This window comes from Lycorma delicatula, chromosome 8 (genome assembly GCF_047948215.1).
Source record: "Lycorma delicatula isolate Av1 chromosome 8, ASM4794821v1, whole genome shotgun sequence".
Classification (NCBI taxonomy): Eukaryota; Metazoa; Arthropoda; class Insecta; order Hemiptera; family Fulgoridae; genus Lycorma; species Lycorma delicatula.
The window spans coordinates 106,296,720-106,324,315 of record NC_134462.1 but is presented as its reverse complement, the minus strand read 5'-3'; the positions used below and the strand labels follow the sequence as shown (position 1 = coordinate 106,324,315).

The 27,596-nt window shown below is 31.8% G+C and overlaps 1 protein-coding gene across 3 annotated transcripts in view; it reads left to right on the top strand.

Annotated features, from left to right (window-relative positions):
- Positions 1 to 27,596, top strand: part of LOC142328886 (basic helix-loop-helix ARNT-like protein 1) — a 508,528-nt gene that overhangs the window by 143,281 nt on the left and 337,651 nt on the right. The window lies entirely within an intron of this gene.

The window sequence follows — 27,596 nt, the reverse complement described above, 5'->3', positions numbered from 1 at the left end:
TGAAAGGCTCAGGAAAAGAGTGATTCGCGTGAGACCAGACATTGCGGACAAGTGGATGCTTCATCATGATAATGCCCCGTATCACACGGCCATTTCCATCAGGGAATTTTTGACCTCAAAACGCATTTCTACGGTTCGTCAATCCACTATTCACCTGATTTGAGTCCTTGTGACTTTTTCCTTTTCCCGAAATAGAAACGTGTCTTAAAAGGACCTCATTTTGGAACTTTTGAAAACATTCAAAAGACTGTGACCCACAAGTTAAAAGCCCTACCAGTTGAAGCCTTCCAGCGCTGCTACCAGGAGTGGAACAACGACCTCCGCCGGTGTATAGCTGCCCAATGGAACTGCTTTAAAGGGGATAATATAGTTGTTTGAAAAAAATAAGTCTCATTACTTTTCTCACACGCCTCGTATATACATATATACATTTTTTTTTTTTTTGTTTACTGAATGGCAAAGGGTAGATTTAATATTTTTTTACTGTGATAAGATACTATTCCTGAAAAAAATAAATTGAGAGGATATATCTAGTATCTGTGGTTGTGGTGGTTTTAGTGATGATTTTTTTATGACTACAATTATTATAAAAAAAAGTTACGTTTCATTGTATCATTTTTTTTCTAGTAATTGGCCGATACTGCAAATAAATTTATTTGTTTAATAATATTCTAGTTAAGTATTTTTATTTAATTGATTATTATAAAACATAAATCATAATTCAACTTTGATCAAAGCCAGCGTAAATTATGTTAGCTTTTCATACCATGTAATCAACAGTTTATTTTATTACATTCGTCGAAATGACGTGAATAAAAGAGGTTTTAGTTGTGGAAATTAACTATTTTTTCTTTTTAATATGAAACATACTAATCAAAAAATATTTTTTTTTTTAAATAAAAAAAAGCGTTTTAGTAAAATAATTATTATTCATTTTATTTAATAAAATATTTTATCGGTTTCAGCGATTTATTTTTGTATTACTCTTTTCTGGCCTCCCTCAAGATTTATCGTAGATTTTATTTTTTATGATATTTATACAAAGTTTAATAAAATGAGACGATAGGAAATTATTTCTCATTAATTATCTTTAATTTCAAATTACAAAGTCTGAAAATAATGTAAGAGAGCTCATTCGTACGTATTTATTATTATCAAAATGGTAACGACATTTAATCTTTAATCTTATTAAAATTATTATATTTATTAAATCATATTTATTGCATATAATCTCGGAATTATTTATCATATTTTCAAAGCCCTATGCCCTTTGCCTATTTGTATTGTAATTGATAATGAAAAATTGTTAACGTAATTATTTATTTACTGATTTATTGTTTTAATCCCATAATTAAATACTGTATACTCTTTGTTTTTAAGTTTTTAATACAGCGACTGGTTTTTGTTTTATATATAGCATTTATGTTTAGATTTTAGTTACGATGTAAAATGGAACGTTACGATTTTCTCCCGTTTTTTAAAATAAATAATTCATTCCCCGAAAAAACATAGATAAGATTGTGAGTGATAATAATGGTTTATGTAATACTCGTAACCAATTTGTCAAGTGTCACCGGGATTCGAAACCGGAACCATCCGGATCCGGATGTAAGACGAAGAACCTATCCTTCCTCTTTGGAATTAGTAAAAACGAAAAATTACTTCACAACTCGTTTTACCTATAATCCTCTGGTTTTTTGTAGTAGAAAGAACAAGATACAGACATATTCTTGGTAGAACTCTGTTCAGAAAATAATCGAACTTTAATTTTTAATCTTTATTATTAATTTTACAGATTATTGGCCCTTGTTCCGTTCAAAATACTTCGCTCACCTATTTACACACTTTTCCCAGCGGTTTTTCCACTTCGCGAAACTGTCCTGGATAGCTTCATTTGAAATGATCTTTAAGATCTGTGAAGAATTTTCTTTGACATCAATAGTCTCGAAACGACGTACTTCATCAGCGATTTTAATTTCTGAAATAAGAAAAAATCGCAAGGAGCCAGGTCTGACGAGTAGGGAGACTGAGGGAGGACGGTCATATGATTTTTGGCACGAATTGACAAAGCTGAGTGTGCGGGCGCATCGTCATGGTGAAGAAACCACGAGTTTTCTCGCCACAACTCCGGTCTCTTTTTGCGGATTTTTTTACGTAATCGTTGTAAAACGCCTTGATATAGTACGCACGGTTCACTGTTTCACCTTCAAGCAAGAATTAAAAATTCACATTTCCATTAAAATCGAGTAAAACAAAATGCATTACTTTAACATTGGATCGAGAGTGACGTGCTTTTTTGGGTCGTGGAGATCCTTTACCGAACCGTTGTGATGTAGCCGTAAACCCGGCTTTCGTCTTCCCAGTTTTCTTCAGTTTCACGCAAATTTTTACGTTGTATCGTTGCTCCCGTAAATCTCACATAAAAAAAAATCGTTACTAATACGTTGCACTCAAATTACAATGACACGAAAACTCAACGACATATCAACAATCCAAGAAAGGTGGTTACAAAGCAGGTTTTGCGAAACACAATGCTCCCAACGGCACATCACTGAATATCTCAGCTGGCGTGTTATTAAAAATGTTCGTTTATTTTTCTGAATTGACCTCGTATCATAGAAAGTTTACATACGGGTAAATTTAGATTAAATAAATTACGAAAAACCTTCTACTATACTATGAATTGTACGACGTGCGACAATAAAGTAATGAGACTGATGTGAAAAAGAATGTTGCTTACCGTTTTAGTCATGTTTAGTGTTGTCTCCTTCAAAGTGGTTCCCCTCTGATTGCACACACTTATTCCGGCGCTTCTGCCATTGATGGTAACATTTCTGGAATTCATCTTTTGTAATATCCTCCAAGACTGTCGTCACAGCTTTTTGGACATCTTGTGTTGTTTGAAAATGGTGTCCTTTGACCGCGAGCTTTTTTTGGTCTGGATAATTTATTTGAGCACCATTGCGAACTTTGGCGTTTTGTCTCTGGATCGTATTGAAAAAACCGACCTTCATCACCGGTTATAACACGGCTCAACAAATCTGGACTGGTTTCCGTTTGCTCTAACAGATCGGCTGCCACATTTTTCCGTATTTCTCGTTGTTGTTGTGTGAGATTTTTGGGGACCATTTTTGCACAAATCATTCTCATACCAAGATTTTCAGTTAATATTAGACGAACCGTTCCTCGATTGATGTTGAGTTCTTCTGCAATCATTTTCACGGATAATCTTCGATCAGATCGTACGATTTCACGCACCCTAGTCAAGTTGACATCTTTCCGTGAGGTTGATGGTCGTCCACTGCGGTCTTCATCTTCAACATTCGTTCTGCCTTCACTAAAAATTTTATGCTACCGAAAAACTTTACCTCTTCACATAACCTCCTCTCCATAAGCCTTCTGAAGCATACCGTAAGTTGTCGTTGCGTTTTCACCCGATTTAACGCAAAAAGAATTGGCATACCGTTGCGCAATATTTAGCGGTTTCATTTCTGTGACGAGAGACACAAACACGTGTTCACTTATTACAGCACAACTCACGACTGAGCAGTTCCATCAATGTGCCGCTTGGATTAAAGTAGCTTATATAGACCAAGGTCAAAGATGGTGTGCCTACGCAAGCTGCAGGGTTGCCACATCTTGCAAAGAAAAGTCAGTCTCATTACTTTATTGTCGCACCTAGTATACATATGCGATTGAATCTGTATACATATATTTAAAATGTTTCGTTGTAAGTAGGCAATTCATTGTCACTGTTGAAAGTATTATAAAAGGCCCTTGTAAAACTTAATTAAATATTATATCGTTTGCCTGTAATATTTTATGCAGAATTTTAGCACATCTTGGGTCGATCGACAGTCAGTCTACAATTTATATGTGAATGCGAAGAAACCCTGGGGACTCCTTATAAGATTGCTCGGCTAAAGTCTTCTAGGTAAAGTTCTATATCCATTATTCTCTCCATGCGTTCCTGACCGTTCCAGTTCCCGCACCTGTCGGCAAGAAGTCCTACGAATATAGTTCCTTCTAAGCTGTGCGGGTGCAGCATGATCGCCCAGTCATTTTAAAGGTATTACAATAAATTGCCCAGAGAAATTTATTTCCCGCGCATCTATAATCAGCTATTGTAAATATGCAAGGTATAGTCAATGACACTTTTAATTAAGACTGCGTAGTAACATACACCGTGATTTTCTTACCGGTGTTCATAACCACTATTCACAATAAAATCATTATGTTCAGTTATCGGCAGTTCATAACATTACCGCTTAAATTATAGATATAATTTAATTACAGTAGTTAAGAAAAAATTTGTATGTTACATGTTGTACCATTTTGTAACTGTAATTCGGGAGGCTGTTTCAAATATGCTATTGAAATACTCCATAAAGGGTTTATTTAATTAGTTTTTTTTATAGTAAACTTATTTTGATTAACTGTTTAAACTATATGCATACATGCTTAATAAATAAATATATACATTGTATCATGAGAAGTAAATATGTACAAACATGTCTTTATATTGACATCAGACACATTTGTTGTTGCCTACTATAGAGCTTAAAATCTTATTCAGTCTAGCTTCACTTGTTTATAATGTGTATTGTAATTCACAGAGTAATTAATGTTTTGCTATATTTCTTCAATTCTTTGTAATACAAAAGTGATGTTTCTCGTTTTTATTTGCTATAACACGGCTTCTGCAAACGCTCGTGAATGTTCAAATCATCCAGACAGTTTTTGTTATGTCTGTGATAAATTTACGCCAAAGAAAGAATATTTCTGAATTGATAAAAACAGCTCATAAATTTTTTTTTTGATTGTGCACTCGGGGATCAAGATAAAATTTGGCGCTTCATGTAATTTGCATATCGTGCTCAGTAAATCTTAACTGAATAGTTGAACGGGAAACGATGATGATTTGCTGTAGTGATGGTTTGGCGTGAATCTAAGGACCACTTTACTTACTGCTCCTTTTGTATTACAAATCTATTTAGATTTTCATTCAAAAAATCTTCATAAAATATTAAGATGTATCCTCAGCTTTAAAGACGGCACCACACGGAGAGGAGTTACCTCTACTTGCACCTGTAATCCTACATTGCGAGAAGTACAGTCTGAAGATGAAGAAGAGCTTGTTGAAGAATTTCTTCCTCTATCTGATGTGAAATCTTCTCATTTAATTCAACAACGTGAACTTAATGATTTAGTTCGCGATTTAAAGTTATCAAACCAGCAAACTCAACTTTGGGGTCTAGACTGCAACACTGGAATCTTTTAGGGGAAAAACAAACAGAAGTTACTAAGTTTAGAAAACGAAATAAAACACTTATTTTACGATGAAAAATTCATTGTGCGTTTGTACTGATGTCGATGGCCTGATGAAAGTGCTTGGAATTCTGCATATTCCTGAAAAAATACGTCTTTTTATTGACTCTTCCAAAGTTAGCATGAACGCAGTTTTATTACATAAAAGTAATAAACAGTCATCCATTTCATTAACTCATGCAGTCGACATGTAAGAAACGTATGAAATTATGGAATTAATATCAGAAGCAATAAAATACAAAGTGCATATGTGCAAAGTGTGCGGTGATTTGAAAGTTGTTGCGTTTCTTCTTGTTTTACAAGGTGAGTTTACGAAACATTGTTGTTTTGTCTTTGGAACACAGTCGTGATACAAAACTACATTAGCAAGTAAAGAATTGGCTATTGCAGCAGAACTTTGTGTAACCCACCGGATTGGTCTAGTGGTGAACGCGTCTTCCCAAATCAGCTGATTTGGAAGCCAAGAGTTCCAGCGTTCAAGTCGTAGTACAGCCAGTTATTTTTACACGGATTTGAATACTAGATCGTGGATACCGGTGTTCTTTGGTGGTTGGGTTTCAATTAACCGCACATCTCAGGAACGGTCTAACTGAGAATGTACAAGACTATACTTCATTTACACTCATACATATCATCCTCATTCATCCTCTGAAGAATTATCTAAACTGTAGTTACCGGAGGCTAAACAGGAAAAAGTAAAAACAGAACTTTGTGGCTGGTGAAATAAATGTAAAGCACTATCATCAATTTGAGAATGGTTAAATCATACTGCCGCCACTTCACATAAAACTTACTCGTGAAAAGTTTTGTAAAGGCACTAGACAAAGATGAACTATGATTTAATCATATAAAATAAGTTTTTTAAATTGAGTGATGGTAAGCTCAAGGAGGGTATATTTATCGGTCCGCAGATCAAGAAACTGCTTAAAGTCTCAACTTTTGTCGATAAACTTAGCGAATGTGAACTAGCTGCATGGAAGTCCTTCAAAAACATTATTGGTGACTTTTTAAGCAATAGAAAAGATGAAGACTATGTTTTTTTTTGGTCAATAAGCTTTAAGAAAACTGCAAATGTTTAGTATCTAGAATGTCATTAAAATTTCATTTCCTACATTTCCACCTAGACTTTTTCCCCGAAAATTTGAGTTCTTTCAGCGATGAGCAAGGAGAGCATTTTCACCAGGATATTCTGACCGTGGACTATCGCTAACAAGGAAGACGGGATCCAAGAATGATAGATGATTATTGTTGATTTTTGTTTAGAGAAATTGATCAAGTGAAAATTTTGGCAATATATTTTTAAAATTAAAGGTAATACATTTCCAGTGATTTAGATTTTTTGAAACTGTTATTATAAAATTGTAGTAATGTATTTCAGTTTGTCAAGTGTTTGAATAAATAAAAATTTAGTTGATTTAAACAAATTTTAAATGAATACACATAAATAATAATTTTTTTTTAAATATTGATTTCACAGTGATTATACATTTATTGGTAAATAAATCGTATGTATCAAAAAAAAAGTTACGTATTACACAAATTCTGATAACAGTTTTGAATTCAGCACCCCAAAATTAGTTAAATTCACCACGTACGATTACACTGAATTACACGATATACGGAAATTTCTAGAGTAGTGTAAGTAATCATTATTAGCCTATTAATTACATTAGCATATCTGATAGCTACAATATAACACCGTATAAAAATATCGATTAACGAGGTTTAAATGTAAATCAAAAGATTTCTGTATGAATCAGAACATTATAATCAGTCATTAATTACAATTACTTGTCGAAAACTGTCAACTGATTTACAAACAAATATATATTAAAAAGATTGACATAATATGCATCAACGATAAAAATAAATTACATGGAATTTTAAACAATATTCGATATAATTAAATATTACAATGCTCACGCAAACAAACGCATTCATTGTATACAAATGTCACGACAAAGAATTCATAGTCGACTCGTATTTTTTTTCTGTTTAGCTTCTGGAACTACCGTCAGGATTACTTCAGGGATGAATGAGGATGATATGTATGAGTGTACATGAAGTGTACTCTTGTACAGTCTCAGTTCAACCATTCCCGAGATGTGTGGTTAATTGAAACCAACCATCAATGAACACCGGTATCCACGATCTAGCATTCAAATCCGTATATAAGTAACTGATAGTGGCAGTAACCACTAGACTAAGTAACTACTACTAAGTAACCACTAGACCAATCCGGTGAGTTCAACACACATATATATATATATATCCAAGGCAAATAAACACAACTGCTAATACGTATCCATTCGTAAATATTATTTTAAACATCATTTGCTTACATCACATGGGCAGAATTATTCACAGCACTGTTGTACGGTCAAGTAGTGTCGTGCGTAGTGTTTATTGACAATTTATGTGCGTAGTAAGTATTCTTCAAAGTTACCCATACGGGTCCACTAAACCCACCAGGTGGGTCTAGTGGTAACATACATTCACAAGTCACCTGATTTTCGAAGTCGAGAGTTCTAAGGTTCAAATCCTAGTAAAAGCAGTTACTTTTATACGGATTTGAATATTAGATCGTGGATACCGGTGTTCTTTGGTGGTTGGGTTTCAATTAACCAAACATCTCAGGAATGGTCGAACTGAAACTGTACAAGACTACGCTTCAGTACACTCATACATAGCATCCTCTGAAGTAATAATACCTGAACGGTAATTCCCGTAGGCTAAACAGGAAAAAGAAAGGATGTATCTGTCTGTTACAAATTAGTCAATAATGCGTCCAAGCTCTGGCAAAGTTATTTGACTAAAACAACTATTTTTTTATCGTTTTCTACAAAATTGTGGTCAAATTATTAGACTAAGAGCGTGTAAATTACAAAAGCTTTATTTACTGAATACAAAAAAAAAAAATAGTACTATGCAATATGAGCTTTTTAATATTTAGTTTGCATTCCCTTGTTCTTGATGAGCATTGAGTCTTTTAGGCATTCTTTGCACAAGATTTTCACATATGATCTTGATTTCTTCATCATAGTGCCAAACTTGGATGAGCGTTTCAATTAATCGCCTCTTTGTTGTAATTTTTGTTTTCTTTAGTCTTCGTTTGACTATCGCCCAAAGGTTCTCTATCGGGTTCATTTCGGGACTGTTGCCAGGGAAGAACTCTGATCCTTCTTTAAAAACTCTTTAATACTCTTAGCTTAATGACACGGGGCTACGGGGCTCTATCATGCATAAAAATGACTTCCCGGCTCCGATACCAATCACAAGCATGCAGTAGTATTTTAGTTATCAAAACATTTAAGCATTGATCCTTCCTCATAGTTTTTTCAACCATTGCTGGTGTTATTTTTGGTTTTTTCTTCGGTCTGCATGCCCGTGGTAGTCCTTCTTCCTTTAAAGTTTTTCTGTCAGTCCTAGCTGAAACATTTATGCCGTATTCTCTTATTTGGTCACTAAGAATATTATTTGTGTCATTACTGTTAGCTAGTGTCTTGTTTTTCAATTTTCTGGACATTCTAGAACTAAGAATCTTTCAGCCACATTTCCCAATCCGTCCGGATTTAAAGATGTCATTGTTTTCAAGTTTTTTCTTAATTCTACTAACAGATTTTATAGTCTTGATATTATCTGACTTTAAGAATAATGTTCTTCTTGGTTGTATTGTAGCAACTCTCCTTGGCGAAAGATCAGGATTTGTACCCATAACCACAAAATTTTACTTGTTTAAAAATTAGAAGTGAAAAGTAAACCCGAAAATGAAATTTATATTATTTTTAATAATATAAACACAAATCTAAAAATCAAATTTAACACGTTAAGAGGTTATGTTTGACTGAACAGTGGAAGGTTGGTAGTCACTGAACGCTGAAAAAAACAGATGAAAAGGTCAGTTTTGACAATTTGCGACATCAGAAACGTACTTTTCATGTTTGATATATGTTATAGTGATAATCTGATGGAAATAAATACGTTAGAGACACATACAAAGCAATATTTGTAATAATTTTGTACAAAAACGCAAAAAAATTGTTTTAGTCTAATAATTTGGTCAGGGCTGTAGTGTGATCGTTAGTCTAAATTTGGTTTTTAAAAGGTTTTAATTTGGTTTTTACGTTGCAAAGGTATAATGGAAAAATACGGTACTTACTTTTATTATATGTTTTAAAGTTATAATAACACATTAAATTGTGTTGCGGTAATAACTATATTGATAATTTGTACTTAAACATTTAAATATAAATACACGAACGAATGATCGAAAGTAAAAGCAAATACTTAAGGTAAAAGACTTGCATCAATTAAAAAGCAATGGCTTTCAATATTAGTAGAAACTGATACAACCCATCTTCAGATAAAACAGAATCCGTAAAATTATATTAACTTTTTTAGTTTGATGAAGAAACTGGAAATGTTCTATGTATACTTCGTGCGGAAGCAAAATTTCCAGAAAATTTAATACGGGAAAAACGTGGGATTCATGGAAATAAGATTATTTGAAAATTTAATTAAAAAGTCGCATACAGAAGCAGTAAATAAATTGAAATATTTGAAAAAAGATGGAATTATAAACATTTTAATGGAAAATTATGAAGAACGCCTATTTAAAAAGGAAAAAATAACAGTACAATAGCAGATTATAATTTAGTGGATTCTAATTAAAAGCGTAATATTGGCAATAAAAATCAATGGGTCAATCAATTTCATTCTTGTCGTACAAAAAAAAAAAACATGCATGGAAAAATTTATTAATTACCTCAAAATTGGAGAAGCAAAAATTATGCGTTTGAATTTGTTGAATGCATAATGCTACATTTATTAAAAAAAAACCGTATGTAATGAAATGAGAATATCCAGTTTTCATACTCTTATTATAGTTGAAAGCACTGATATTTTTGTACAAAAAGGGGTAATTTTTTTTTTATTCTTCTTGATGAAATATATGCAAAACTGTATTTGGAATTATTGTGAAAATGAAAAATTGCAATGGTAATCGATTGTAGAAAAAATTAAACAATTTTATAACGAAATAATTTGAATATTCAAAAAATTATATTTACGAGCGATGGAACCAATGTTATGTTCGGGAAGAAAAATTGGGTAGCAGCAATTCTCAAAAAAGAAATATTACATTAACGCAACTGAAGTACACTGTATAGCACATAGGGAAGATTTAGGAATAGATAGGTGATGCATGGGTAAATGTATCTGTCATTCAAGGTATAGAAAATTTGATTATAACAATCCGATTTAGAATTAAAAAGAACCATTTTGAAGAATTAGCTCAGGTGTCAGAGCATGATGTTATATCATTTAAACTATTAAATGAAGTTATCCAGATATTTTGCAGTCGGTACTTTAGTAAAAAATTACGATTCATTAATGGGGTATTTTAAAAAAAGTCAGATATCAGAATACAATGACCCCATTTGTAAATATTGTGATAAAATTTTGATTAACGGGTCGCAATATTTGCCCTAAAAGACGAGCTTTACATCCTTTTGTAAGTATCTACAAAAAAGTGATTTGACAATTATTGATAATCATCGGTGTGTAAAACTCAATATTTTATTTTTTTGGGATACGACAGTTTTTGGAGCGACACTGTAGGAAAAATACTATTATCGGAACGTCAAAAAGATATTGATACATCAGTTATAATATAATTTATTGAACTTGTATGTTTGCACTTAGAGAGCAGATTTTCAGATTAAGCATTAAAAGATTAGCAAGCATTTGATAATGAAATTATTATAAATTCTTGAAACAATTTTGATTTCGGAAAGCAAAATATAATACAGCTTACCAAAAAATATTCAGAATTTATGGTAAATAAAAATACGTTGATGTAGATAAAATATGAAACATATAATTGAAATTTACAATTCTAGAGAAAACTAAACTAAACTAGGATTATTCAAGACTTACAGATACATTAATCTTTGTCCAAACTAGCCTTGAATTTTCTAACCTTTCCTTTCTATGTAACTTATGGGAACTTTTCAAGCATCCATCGCCGACTACAAACGTGGATTTTCTGATATGAATTCCATACAAACAAAGTATCAAAACAGACTCGAAAGTAAACACTTGGGTGAATGAGAATTAAATTACCCTTTAGCCAGTGTTTGGTGAAAAAGTAAATACAAATGAAGTTTACAAAAAATGGATTTCTATGAAAGACAGAAGACAAAAAGTTAAAAAAAATGTTAACCTAAAATAAAACAAGTTACCTAATTGTTTTCGTTTAAATATGTATTCATATATGAATATATTGCATAATTGATACATTTGTATATAATAAAAAAAATTTGCACAGGTTGATTTTTGAATAACATTTTTTTTTTGGCCACGATTGATTTTTGCACAGTTGGAACCCGTTATGCGAACCAGCCCGATGATTTTTCCAAATGCTACTAAGGAGATTTTTTCGTTAAAAATCGAAATATTAACAGATGTTTGTTTCAAGTATCCAAGGTCAAATTATATCATTTGTAATTAAAGATCATTCGTTGAATTATTTATTACCGTAGACCGTCTACTTTTTGAGAGATGATGTCATTAATAAAAAAGAAAAGAAAAAATACTATCGTTCAGATAATACAATTTTGTTCTTCTTTGTATGCGATCCAGTAATGAATGTTCGCGACCGCATGCTCCATGCTGTGGTTCTTTCAGGAAATAATAGATGCTGCCTTTCTCTATCCAAACTCCTGCGCGCTGCGTTTGCCTTAACTAATCTTCCTCACTGCCCGTGAGGGTTCTGTCGGCTTATTTACTGACGACTTATACTTTCCGTATCGGATCTTTTTCGGTTTGTGGAGTTTTATAGATGCTACATCGTCTATCTTGACGATATCAAACTGTATTATATTCGCTGCCATTGCCTATCCGCGACCATTTTCGGGTTCCTTTACCGTCCATCTTCACTGTCAACCGGGAAAATTATTCTCCAGATTTAAACGAATAATTAATGTATGTGATACGAGGAAGAAAACAATCCTTTGTAATATAAGACATTAAAATGGTTGAAAATCCTATTAAAAATAGAACGCGATCCGGCAAATATATTTTTATTTTTGAAACAACTTCGTAATGTTGCCCCTAATAAACGAGTAATATCGCTCGCTTATGAGACACATCGAATATCCAAATCGAAAAAAAAGAGGAAAATTTTGTTGTTTTTTTTTTGCAATTTAATTTAAAACTGAAAAATAGAACGGTTTCTATCTTGTATATTATACAACGCGCAGAATAAGCAATTCGATTAACCTGAAAAACAGTTCAACCGGGTTTTTGTTTTCTTGATTCGGATATACAGGAACCAAACAGCAACAGTAATAATTGAAGAACATAAGAAAGAAGCCGTAATAAGAAAGGGAGTCCGACAAGAATGTTCCCTATCTCCGTTACTTTTTAATCTATACATGGAATTAGCAGTTAATGATGTTAAAGAACAATTTAGATTCGGAGTAACAGTACAAGGTGAAAAGATAAAGATGCTACGATTTGCTGATGATATAGTAATTCTAGCCGAGAGTAAAAAGGATTTAGAAGAAACATTGAACGGCATAGATGAAGTCCTACGCAAGAACTATCGCATGAAAATAAACAAGAAGAAAACAAAAGTAATGAATTGTGGTAGAAATAACAAAGATGGACCACTGAATGTGAAAATAGGAGGAGAAAAGATTATAGAGGTAGAAGAATTTTGTTATTTGGGAAGTAGAATTACTAAAGATGGACGGAGCAGGAGCGATATAAAATGCCGAATAGCACAAGCGAAACGAGCCTTCAGTAAGAAATATAATTTGTTTACATCAAAAATTAATTTAAATGTCAGGAAAAAAAATTTTGAAAGTATATGTTTGGAGTGTCGCTTTATATGGAAGTGAAACTTGGACGATCGGAGTACCTGAGAAGAAAAGATTAGAAGCTTTTGAAATGCGGTGCTATAGGAGAATGTTAAAAATCAGATGGGTAGATAAAGTGACAAATGAAGAGGTATTGCGGCAAATAGATGAAGGAAGAAGCATTTGGAAAAATATAGTTAAAAGAAGAGACAGACTTATAGGCCACATACTAAGGCATCCTGGAATAGTCGCTTTAATATTTGAAGGACAGGTAGAAGGAAAAAATTGTGTAGGCAGGCCACGTTTGGAATATGTAAAACAAATTGTTAGGGATGTAGGATGTAGAGGGTATACTGAAATGAAACGACTAGCACTAGACAGGGAATCTTGGAGAGCTGCATCAAACCAGTCAAATGACTGAAGACAAAAAAAAAGATTCGGATAATCAACATCTTAATTTGATTCTTTCTGTGCGCGTGCGCGCTTATCTGTGCATATATGACAATAAAATGAATGTGGGAACGAAGAGGTGGATGAACTTGCAGTTAAAGCAACTAGAATTTGCAAAGCAAATTAAATGGACACCCGCTCTTCATCACGGAAAAATTGAAAACTTTTGTTGTTACTCATATCCGACATAACAAGAAATTCTCGATGCATGAGCTTAACGCGGCTGTTTTTCCTAATGTTTTTATTTCCCCTAATGTTATTAACCAAATCGTCAGTAAAGATTTTGTGGAAGATTAACCGCACGAATGCTTACATCAGAAAATAAAAGTTGTTCGGGTATTTATTCTTCTTTAACGAACAGAATTCTTTGCTCGGTTAGTGACGAGAGATGAGATATGGACGTCTCGATACAAACCTGAAAATTAAACGACATTCTCTTAAATGGCACTGCTTACATTCTTCGAACAAAATGTTCAAACCAAAAAGTTGTAACCGTAAAAACACAAAATCTGCAACCGCAAAAACTTACAACGGTATTTTGAGAACAGAATGACATTGTTATGATCGGTTATTTTGGCTCTAAGAGAAACTATCAACGATGAGTGATATGAATCATTTAAATATACGGCGCGCTATCGAACCATCGGCTCGATGGCCTGCTATCTATTAGGATGTGTCTCAAATGCATGGGTATCAACGAAAACTGTTGAAAATTTTTTTTATTTACTATGAAACGTTAACAATTTGTGATAAAACGATTCTTTGTTTAATAAAAGACCATCTTATGTGTTTCGACTTAAAAGTAGTTTCAACTGGTTATACGACCTTTTTACAGTTGTTTTATTTTATGTTCGTGTACATAATGTTTTGAACTATTTTAATTTTTATAATTGAATTAAACATATTTAAGAAGAAAAATTTTGTGCTAGAAAATATTTATGCTGAGTAATAGTTAATAAAATATCGGTTCCGACTTGAAAAAGTTACATGTTTGACACGTGGAAAAATACATTTTTTCATCATATTTATTTTTGTTTTGACCGATGAAAATGGTAATTTTATATATATATATATATATATATATATATATATATATATATATATATATATATATATATTTCAATTTAAAAATATTTTTAAACATTTTATTCAGTAATTAATAAACAAAGTATGAGGATTGAAATTAGTTGCAAAGCTATTTATAAAAGTTTCTTCTCTATATTTTTCGGATTGACGTGCTGATGTATAAATATTGTGAAGAGTGCAGCTGTCGAAATCATAAATTGAACTTATACTTGGTTTGCTTGCACGTGCAAGCATTTTTAGAACATTTTCAGTCACTGTATGTAATAACATAGTGTCATGTATGCAATGATGTGAGTAAATAGTTAGGAATTTTAATAATAAAAAAAAAAAAAAAAAAAAATCCATGAACTCTTCATTTTTTTGTTGATCTGATATTCATTTTTTGATTGTAATTTCCATTTATTATTTATGTACTTAAACTCTTTTCAATAGTTGATTTATCTTCCACCGGAAATTAAAATAAAATTTATTTATGTGATTTTTTATGAAGAATAAAAGTTTTTATGAAAAATAATTTGACGAATATTAAAGCTGTTAATCGCGTTATGTCGTTGCCGATTAGTTGAATAATTTAGCTTCAACGTAATAGTAAAAAATTGATGGTTGTGCGATTTCATTTTGTTATTGATATTTGTTTCCTGAAAAATATTACTGTCGCTTGATATTTCGCGCGCAAAAAGAAATTCTTACATTATACTCGTTCCTACATCCAATTTCTTGGCCACTCCCTACGTCCAATTTTGGCTTTTTTGGATCAGCAATTTTTTCCCAAGTTTTCATTTATGGTTCCCAGATGCAGGAAAAGTTAGGAAATTTTAGAAGAATGGAAAAATTGCAAAGACTTGCAGAGAATTGCATTTCCAGAAATAGCTTATCCGTTAATAAATCCCTTCTTGTGGAGAATTTCCACGAAGAGACAATAATTTATCTACGAAAACTTTTTGTACGATTGTAGATACTGGTGGCAAGGAAATTGTTTACATTACCAAAAAAATGTTTAGTTTAGTGAGAAGCTCTAGAAGACTATTTTAAGAATTTTGTGGAAAAAAAAAAGAAAAATTAAGAACAAAATAGAGCCATGAAAAGGAAAATGTAAGCAGAAATTAAAAAAAAAAAACTTGAAGAAATGAAATAATTGAGAGCTGCTATCTTGGTAGAAGAACAGGTAGCTGCCAAAGTTAAACTTTTAGAAAAGGGCAAACCATTAGGAACCTAAAGATATTGAAGAAAGGTTTCCTTAATTTTGATACACGCATAATGTATATAATGAGATCTCATGATTATTTCTTTTAATTTTTTGGTATATGAGTGTTAAAATAATAGTGATAAATATTTTAAGTAGTAGTTTAAATAGTGAGTAAATTTTAATTATGTTTGTTTTCTATTAAAAATAAGGTGTTCTATTCTAGTTTTTTATTTGTATTACTTTTAGTCACCGTGATTTTAGTTTCCCTGAGTTGTGATCATCCATATTCTTTGTTAAACTAAAATCTGTTTCTTAGCATTTTTATACAAAAAAAAAAGTTAAATATTGTTTTTTTTTTTGTATACTTTGCAAAATAATGTAGGCTAGCTAGTTTTTGTGAAAAACGTTTAAGCACTATTAAGTGCGAGCCAATCATTTTTAAAAATTGCTTTAGTTTATTTTTATTTATTTATTAATTTATTTATTTTTTGTTATGTGTGTTACTTTTAGTTAACGTAATGTTCATTTTTATGTAAGAAACCTAATAAACACTAGTAAAACGTTATAAATATAAATTATAAATTTGGTTGCTAACAAATATTTATATAAATTTACATCCTAGCGCTTTCCGAAAATTATTTCCATCTTCAGGGATGTATCGTAACTAATTATACTTCCCTGAAGATGTAAATAATTTTCCGAAAACGCTGGGATGTAAATTTATACAAATTATTTGTAGGTAAGCGGATTTATAATTTTTTATATAGTATATATATCAACGGGTCTTCTTAAATAAAATATTGTTTTTGTTTTTCTGTACTTTGCAATGTAATGTACTGAAAAAATTTATCACAAAAAAATAGCCTAATTTTAAATGTATATTATTAAAAAATAAAACTTAAAAATGAATTGTAATAATAATAATAAAAGGCGTCAGTTGGGCAGCTATGGAGATGCAAATTGGTTGAAAGCTCGAAAAAAAATATTTTGCAGAGTAAACGGCAGTAGCATAACGTTGAAAGTCAGGAAATGTTTACTAAGTTGGCCAGGAAAAGTAAGGAAAAACGAATTTTAAAATTCGGTGAGAAACCTTGTCATTGTTTTTTCAAATAATATGTCTATCTGGTATGGTCATTTAAAATTGAGAAAAAAAAACCTTGTTTTTTGTTATTAACAGAGTACAAAAACGTAAAGACGTATATACGAAGGGTGGCTGAAACGTAATGCAGATTGGAACGTAACGGGAGAACAGTATGTGTTACAAAGTGACAAGTGCTGCCATCTTTTAGTTGTATTCCCCTAATACTAATATTCCAAAACTCGTGGATTCGTGCCCTCTCATTTTCTATAAGTCGCTATTGTTATAGAGTCGAGTACACACACATTATGGTGTCAACGTGTCTAAAACAAGGTGCGCCGATTGAAGTTTTAACATTGTAAAAAGTAATTTCTGTTGACATTCGTAGTCTGAAAGACGAACAAAAACGGCAGAGCGTGGAATACCGGCATTACGGTTACAAAATCAAAACAAACCTCCGCATAAAAATTCTCTCTTGATTTTGTTCTGGAATTCCAAACACGTGTATCTGGAAGGGAGATATCGGGGTCGATTGTAAATTTTGTGGGATTCGTAGAGATATTAAAACACTTAGGATATGTTTGTGTCGTGTTCGACAAACCTCCAAGCCGATAAATTTTCAACTTGATAATCCTCGGCTATACACATCACGTGCAACCGCCGAGGCTCTTCTGAAGTTGAAATTTGAACCTATCTGCACCCTCCGTACTTACCAGATTTGGCGCCTTACGATTTTTTTTACTTCTTTCCTAATTTATAAAGTGATATTAAAGGTTTCCATTTTACCAAGGATGAAGAACTGAACGAAAGACTGCAAGCATTTTTCATCGAAGGAATGAGAAAATCGGTTTACCGTCGGGAGAAATGTGTAACTGTGAACGGTGATTACGTGAAAAAATAAATATAATTTTTGTAGCAAATAAAATGTACACGTACTTTTATGCCGAACTTGTTTCATTTGATTATCTGTTATCATTTACGAGTTATAAACGTGTGTGCATTGTATTTCAGCTACCCCTTATAGTAAAGAAAAAGCATCATTTCTGTGTGAACGGATGATTAAGTGTTTTGTCATTACGAGTAACGTAAAGTAATTTTTGCATGAAAATCATAAGAGTGCACGTTGTCTTTGGAGCAGAAGTTCACAATAACAACTGTGCAGTCCATGTTAGTTCATTTATGTAGCGGCCGCTTTAAATTACTTTTTGATTTTAAGTACTAATTTTTCATTTTCATAATTACAACTTTTAAAAATTTCGTTATTAGGCTTACACGAGTGATATCTGTAAAGTAAAGACCGGTGGGAAATTTCTCTCCTTAAAGTCGGCGAACATATGTCGTTCATGGCTACGCTACACACTTCAATGTAGTCTGTAAGTTGTTGTGTTATAGTATCTAGTATCTTTGATTACGTTTGAATTATTATGTTATAAAACGAATAGGAAAATCGATGTTGTCGCCGACTGTGAAATACGTGGTCATACGTTTTTTAAACCATCAAAACGTTAAACAGGCTGAAATTCATACGCAGTTGGTGGCTGTGCACATTGATAATGTAATGAACGAAAGAAACGTCCGAAAATGGTTTGAAAGGTTTACAGAATTAATGTGCACGATGAACGTTGGAGAGGCCCTCTATAATCAAAGAGGACTTGTTGAAATGCGTCGATGATGAAATCAGACAAGATCTTCGCTCAACGATTTCCGACCTGGCCCTTCTTATTCTTGGTGTTTCAAGAGCTGTTCATGACCATTTAGACTTCAGAAAGGTTTGTGCAGGTCGGGTGCCGCATGTCTTAACGGATCGTCACAAAAAAATCCGATCGGGATCTGCTTTGGAATTTTTGATGCACTACGCATAGAAAAAGTGATGATCCTTAATTCGATTGTTACCGGCGATGAAACACGGATTTCGTATCACACCCCAGAGAGAAAACGGCAGTCAAGTGAATGACTCAACCTTAATCACTAACCAGACCGACAAAGGTCAGCCATTTGGACGCAAACTGATAGCCACAGTCGAGTATATTGATGCAGAAGCCTACTGCGAAACTCGACGTAAGTTTCGACGCGTCATTCAAAATCTGCGACATGGGCAACTGACCGCCGGCGTCGTCCTGCTGCATGATAATGCACGTCCACTTGTTGCGGATCCGACACGTGATTTACTTAAAACATTTGGACGGGAAATTTACGATCACCCACTATATAGCCCGGTCTTAGCTCTTTCTGATTACCATTTGTTTGGGAAATTGACGAATTTTTGTGCGGTGAGCAATTCGGGTGACGATGAACTTAAAAATGTTGTTAATCGGTGTGTAAATGGACTGGCGGCAGAAGAATACGACGAGCGTATGTTCAAGCTGGTATATCGCTGCGATAAATTTCTTAATTCATTTGGTGATTATTTAGAGTAGTATAAGATATGTAGTTTAACAGAAATAAAAAAATATTTATAAAGTTTTCACAATAATTTTTTTTACAATGAAACTGTCTTTACTTGAGGTAACTTCTTGTGTAAAACAACATATGTTTTTCATTACATAATCATTCCCGACTGAAATACTACTATTAATTGGAAAAATAACTAAGTTATGGTTAGTTCGGCAGTTAGTTTTCTTCAGTTTCAGTTCGATAATTTTTCAACTCAAAACGTCAAGTATATCGGGAACATTACCGATCCAATTAAAAATAATAATTTATTTAAATATATCAATCTAGGTCGTGCAGAATTAGAATTCACTGGTTAGTATAAATTACCAACCACAATTAACTACTATCGTGTGTGGGTTTTCTGCAGTATATATTCTACTGAAATGTCTTATTTATATATATATATATTTATCAAATTCATGTCAATCGTTTTACTAGTTTTATTCTTGAATTGATTTCCCTTCTTTTTTATTTCATTTCTTATTTAAAACTATTGCATAGAATGTAGTATATTTTTACAACAGTAACATTGTTTAAATAAAATTTTATTCATTAGAAGCGTATTACAGTACAGTATACTTATAATTTATTTTATTAATGGGTACGTGATTGGTTTCAATACTTTTTAATATTTATTTTATAGTAAAAATGAATCTTGGTGATATAATATTTATTTTTACAATTTTTTTTGTGGTTTTTAAAGTATTCTGATATTTTTTTTCATTTCACTTTTAATTTACTTATATTACAATTTTATTAGTTTCTAGATCACAGTTCTTTACCGTTGTTCGTAATTAATAACAAATACAAATTTTATTTTATTTGATAAATTTAAATTATTAATAAAAATTTTTTATCGAGTGATTTCTATACAGTCTGAATAGTATATAATTACTCTCCTGCTGAACTCAGGCGGTGAGAATATAGTATATTGCTTCTCGACTGGAAGTATTGCATATTAATTTGTTACTTTTAGAAGTTTTAAAGGCGATTGTTTTTCTCCTGAGTTCTTCATATTATTATTATTACTCTTTTGGTGAACAGCGAAGATGTCAGTTAAGATGAATGCTACATCTCAGCTTCCATAGGTTCGAAGTGTAGTGCTATATGGAACGCAGTGCGTTCTGCTCGAGCAGTAAATCCTTTCATAGATCTTATTCTCTCTCTGTTAATTCTTATACAGAATGTTGGGGGTTCTTTTGAGGGAGGCTCTACTGTTTCCTAATGCGGCTTGTGTCTCGGATCACTTAACACCGCGTATTACTACATTGGTACGCGTAAAATACTCTTGGTTAAGTGTCGACGAAATGTTATAAATTATTATTATTACATTATTATATGTTGTTGATTAAACGTCGATTCGTCTTTATTTTTTTTAAATTATTTTATATTAAAACTTCCGTAATATAAAAATAAAACAACATAATTATTGTATAGTAATTAGTAGTACGTAAACATAATGTAAATAAATAAAAATTAATTTTTTGTGCGTTTAGTAAATATTTATTTTATAAAATTGACTGTATGTGTAATGTTTTACAAATATATAGCTAAAGTTTCGAAAAATATTAGTTAAATTTATGTTGCGCAGTCCGACATCCTCGTTCTAATAATTAAATTTCGATTACATTAAATAAACAGTACTGACTTATTTTTATTTCGGTGCAATTAGATAATTTGTTACAACTAAATTAATTTCGGTACGGAGATCAACGCATCTGAATATCTTGAATAAGATATTCAGAACTGTTGTTTTGGCAAACGAATTTTATGTGTTACAAGATTAAAATCTTGTAACACATAAAATTCGTTTGCCAAAACAGCAGTTCATCTTGTCATTTGTCTTTCTCCAAAAATGTCTAACAAATGATACTTTTACTTCTTTCCGTTAACGAAACCTTTTAACAAAATCTTTTAATTGAATATTTACAAACGTTCGGATTAAAACAGTTTTATTCTCTACAAGTCACTCGTACAGTTGCTGATGACGAATTAGCGTAATAAATTTGTTCTCGACAACGCCCCCCATATTAATAAGAGTAAATAATTTAAATCGGTCACAGTGCTAACATTATCAGATATTTTAGATGTGATATAATTATATGAGGTGTACGCGTAACGTTTTTTCTGTGCTTATCGATAATAAATTATGAACAAATATATTGTACTTTATTAATAATATGTTTAGAAAACTTGTAAATGTAATAACTTAAGAGATAGGTCTAAGGGCAAACGCGTACTTACGTGGCCACGGCCAGGAAAGCAGCTGTCCGCAAGCGGCCAATTTTTATAGAACTCGCATGAATGAACGCGCACGTGGCCGGTGCGACCAAATGGCCGCTGTGGCCAAAATTTTTTTATTAATTGTAATGGGACAACGCGTACGTCAAGACAGCGACCTGTTCTGTTTTCTGCAAAGGTATGCAAAATTGTATTAAATTGTAATTTTAGTGCGTAATTTAGAAAAAAAAAGTGCAAACGTATATATTTCATATTCGTTTTTTTCCCTTGACTCTTTTATAAAAAATATTGATGTAATGTCGGAAATTTATTTCGATACAGAAAAATTCATTTCGAAAGTTAAAGAAAGATGAAGTTTATAGGATCTGAATACTAGATCGTGGACACTACTGTTGTTTTATGATTGGTTTTCAGTTAACCACACATCTCAGAAACGGTCGACCTGAGATTGTACAAGACTACACTTCACTTACACTGATATATGTCATCCTTATTCATCCTCTGAAGTAATACCTGACGGTAATTCCCGGAGGCTAAACAGGAAAAAAAGAAAAAAATACCTTTTTTTCTTTTTTTATAGGATTTGTTTTTTGATTGTTTCAACAAATGTTTTTCCATGCGCAGACGCAAAGATGTGTCTGTACTCTTATGTCACCCGCAATTTTATTTAAAAAAATCATCAAAACTCTTGTTGTCTGACATTCTTGTGAAATTAAAAATTCTTTTTCATGTTGACGCAGATCACAAAAAAAATTATAAAACATGCTTTCTGGAAAACGACTTCGTAAAATAGGGAAAGTATAAAAGCCGCGTATTAAAATTAACAGTATTAAAATTTCTTTTGTACGCTCTTAGAAAAATGGATTATATGTGTAATCTGGGAAAATGTTTTTAAGTAAAATTGTACTTTCAAAAAAGGGGGATTCCTGTAATGCTTGATAAAAAAAAGCTACGGATAATGGTAATCTTTTATCTCGTTGTATTTATACTGTTAATTAAATTTAAAAGAATTTTTAATTAAAAACTCCGTATACTTCCTTGAAGGAAACGGGTTTTCCTTAGCACTCAGTTTTAATTTCATGCTCTTTAACGGATAAGCTGAAGTCGTGTTCTTATTGTACAATTTTGGTGATCTTACATCATTACCGGTAACCGTACATTTAATTCTTAAAATACGTATTTTAATTTTTACTGAACAAAATCAGAACATATAAAATCAGGTAACAAAAAAAGTGTTACATTTATACGAGTACAAAATTAAACCGTGTGAGCATAATGTAATACTACAATGCATATCATTTTAAATAAACTAGTACATTAAATTATGTAGATATGCAAATACGTTCGTACAATTACGATAAATCTTTTATATATATATATATATATATTTTTTTTTTCCTATACCATTCATCCATCCGATTACGATAAACTTTCGTCGAGAAGTTATGTGCTTGCCGTGAAGGTTTCTGAATTAGTTTGGATCCGCTAGGTGGCGCTGGGGTCGAGATATTTCGAAAAATTGTGTTTATGGTCCGATTTGCTTCATATTCGGAATTTATATTATTTACGTGAAAAGAAATGTTTTTGCAAAAAGTATACCCTCAGGGTGACGCCGGGGTCGAGATATTTACGAAACAAACAGATATATATATATATATATATATATATATATATATATATATATATATATATATATATATATACACATATATAAAAGGTAATGTTCGTATGTATGTCCGCTGTAGACTAAAAAACTACTGGACCGATTTACGTGCGGGGGAAAAGTCAAATGGGGAAAGGGATAAACTGAAAGGTTAAATTTTGTGAAGTTTCGTTATATTAACTTTTTTAATACTTTATCAAACTTTCAGTTGTGTTCATTTAATCTATATACTAGTATGTATATATATATATATACTCAAATCTAGCAATAGCTAAGCATTGCCAAGTCTCTACATACACGTTTATTGATATGTGATCCTAACGACAAATGCCTACCGAAAATTATGGATTCATATAAAGATTCGAGAGAAATTGAAGAAGAAAAGGAAATAAAATAAGATCCGTCGTTAGTGGGTTTTTTCTTCTCTAGAAAATGTAAATGTGTTGTCATTTATTGGAACGGTAACCACTGACTTTTCCATGATAAAACCAATTACCAGTTAAAATTCTTTTTTTTCTTTTTCTGTTTAGTCTCCGGAACCTCCAACAGAATTATTTCAGAGGATGAATGAGGATGATATGTATGAGTGAAAAAGAAGTCTAGTCTTGTACGGTCTCAGGTCGACCATCTCTGAGATGTGTGGTTAATTGAAACCCAACCACCAAAGAACGCTGTTTCCAGGATCTAGTATTCAAATCCGTATAAAAGTAACTGCTTGTACTAGGATTTTAACCTTAGAACTCTCGACTTCGAAATCAGCTGATTTGCGAAGACGCGTTCACCACTAGACCAACCCGGTGGGTTATCTGTTAAAGGTCTTTTTCTTTTTCCTGTTTAGCCTCCGGTAACTACCGTTTAGATAATACTTCAGAGGATGATATGTATGAGTGTGAATGAAGTGTAGTCTTGTACATTCTCAGTTCGACCGTACCTGAGATGTGTGGTTAATTGAAACCCAACCACTAAAGAACACCGGTATCCACGATCTAGTATTCAAATCCGTGTAAAAATAACTGACTTTACTAGGACTTAAACGCTGGAACTCTCGACTTCCAAATCATCTGATTTGGGAAGACGCGTTCACCACTAGACCAACCCGGTGGGTTCTGTTAAAGGTCTAGTAAGACTTTTCTTAACGGAACATTTTTACTGTTCTCTCAATTAATAAACGTTTCTAACAAAGTTATTATCTCTAAATTATACTTACGCTAATTAAATGTAGATAATATAAATAAAATATAATTTATTTATCTCGTGTTTTGGCGGTTTTATGGCTTTTTTTCAATTATTAAAAAGTTAGTATTTCCGCCATTTTGGTGACGTTCACTTGATTTTAAAAATTTATTTATTTTAGTAAACCTTACTTTAATGCGTTTGAACCATCTTGATAGCTTATACCGTTATTGCGTAATGATTATTTCAAAATTTTAATTTTGGAAGCTATTTTGAGATGAACCCGACGGCCGGTCGCCGCCATTTGTGTATTTTTTATAATCTTAACGATGCTTAATCCCAATCCGAATTCAAAATCAAAATCCCAGACGACACATATATACATATTGAATTCAGTATCGAACGGTTCGATCGTTGATAATAGTCTACAAGAATCTAAATAATAGAAATAATCGAAATTAATAGAAACAATCTACAAGAATTAGATGTTTAATTTGTTCTTTGTTTATATCTATTTTCGTCTTAAAAATAATCAAATAAACTGGTTAAAATTAATCCGTGAAGATTAACTTGTTTTTTAGGTTTTTTATTTGAGAAAAAAATCAAAGTATATGTTAATGTAAAATTTATTGAATAAAAGCTGACGGCACGGTTTCTTTTTTCCTGTTTAGTCTCCAGTAACTACCGTTCAGATAATACTTAAGAGGATGGATGATATGTATGAGTGTAAATGAAGTGTAATCTTGTACAGTCTCATTTTGACCGTTCCTGAGATGTGTGGTTAATTGAAACCCAACCACCAAAGAACACCGGTATCCATTATCTAGTATTCAATATCCGTGTAATAACTCATTTTAGTAGGACTTGAACGCTGGAACTCTCGACATCCAAATCAGCTGATTTGGGAACACGCGTTCACCACTAGACCAACCTGGTGGGTTAAGTCGGCACTAATTAAACTAATGTAATTTCACACCTTATATAAAATAATTTTCGCTTTTACGGTAGGTACACTGGTTTAACTGATCAATTTAAGCGAAATTTCGAAATACTGAGGGTGACCTTGCTCTACAGCCTCACTCCTTTGACCTTTTAATTTGAAAATTGAATGGAACCAGTGCCTCCATACGACGAACTAATCTGACTAAGTTTGATCATAATCGGTCCAGTAGTTCTGGTGATTTAGAGACCAATGCCGAACATACACACGTACATACGACGAACATTAACATCTGGAAAATTTCCATTAAGTTTTTTGGGTTCCTTAGGTGTCAAAACGTCAAGATCCGGTGAAAACCGTATATGCTCAAATTGGACTGATTATAATATTTTTCCTTCTAGTACTATAGCGCTATCTAGACGGGAAAATAAAAATTATTAATTTATTATTGGTTTGTATCGATTCTTTTAGTTTTGTTTCAGTATAATTTTAGTCCTTTTTTTTTACAACATAATATTTAGATGAAGTTTTTCTAGATAAATGTACTGCAGAAATGGCGTTTGAGGTTTATCTCGATAAAAGCTATGTAAAATTTGTGTAGGAGTATTGCCATATTGGAAATTGTATTTAAATGTTTTTAATGTGGCATTTGAATTGAATTGAATATTAATTTTACGCTAGGATTTTCTTTATTGGATTTTATGCTTATTTTTTAAAATTTTTTTTCTTACTTTGTGCTTCGTATATGCGTAGGATACTTAGGTATTATTTATTGATTTACTTTACTTTTTTCTTATGATAATATTTTAAATATTTGTTATCAATTATATAGTTTTTTTTTTAATATTATTATACAATCTCTTGTAATATTACTATTGTTATTATTCAATAATATTGTTTGCAAAATTCTCTTTTCAGAATTCTATAGCATTTAAGACCTTTTAAAGGTATATAAATTACGGTTATTAAAAATGGCTTTATTATTATTTTTTATTATATGACGGAGACAGCATAGTATCTTGGTGTGAGGTGTTGGTATAATTGGCAACCGGTTTGTGTAACGATCGGCTCGCCGGTTTCTCTTAATTAATCGATCTTGAGTTCAGATCCCATTACGGGTCTTTGTTACGTTTTTATCATCCGTCGAATAATAAAAAAAAACAGATTTTTCTTTTTTTTGCCGTGTTTGAAAAGGATGTATAAACAAATTATTTACTGTCTTGTTTTGTAGAGTAGTTTAGCGTCTAATGGTTACCATAGTAACCCCCGGTTACCGCCTGGATGTTTAAGCTACGCCCACAATTTTAATGCCCCTTTATATACCGATATCATCAGAATGAAAATTTTTCCCATCTTTATTATCGCGTTGCTACTCGTTAATGCGCAAAAACATTTTTTTGTTATAGCGCGTGTCTGTTTATGTAATTTCAACACGCGCTTGTAAATGAATATGCAGACAAAAAATAGAATTTTTGTATTTTATGCTTTACAATTTATTTTAAATTCTGTTTGTATATTTTGTAAACAATTTTCTAAATCGAAATGATTATTTATACATTTTAAATCTCTAATAATGAGAGATTGGTTATCACCATCGGGAAAGTATTTTACATTTAGTCTTCTCTCTCAAAAAATAAATAAATAATTTTCTTTTCAAAGAATTTTTAGTTTCATTAAATCTGAAAATTTTCTTGTACTTGTGAAACCTTTTCTTTGTTAAATAATTTTTATTTTGATAACTGTTATACAGATCTTATAATTACGGAAGATAAAAGGATAAATAAAAGTATAGTTTGGTAAAATCGAAATTCATTAACGGTATGATTTTTTTTTTTTGTTACAATTAATGAAATTTTATCTCTGTAATTTTTTTCCCCTATTCATGTTAAGAACTTAAATTCGAAGGAAAACTTCATTATTCGTTTGCAATGAACACAAAAATATCTTTTATTACAATTGTTAAATTTTTGAATTCAGATTTATCTTTATTCTGTTTTAAGGGAGGATTCATATTTGCTTTAATTTTAAGGATATGAAGGAGGAGAAATAAAATAAGCCGCGGAAAATATTCATGAAAGCTGAAGATTTTCTTTTCTTAGCTTAAATAATTTTGCAGTAATCTTAAAGTCTTAAATAGTATAAAATTTAAGTAGATC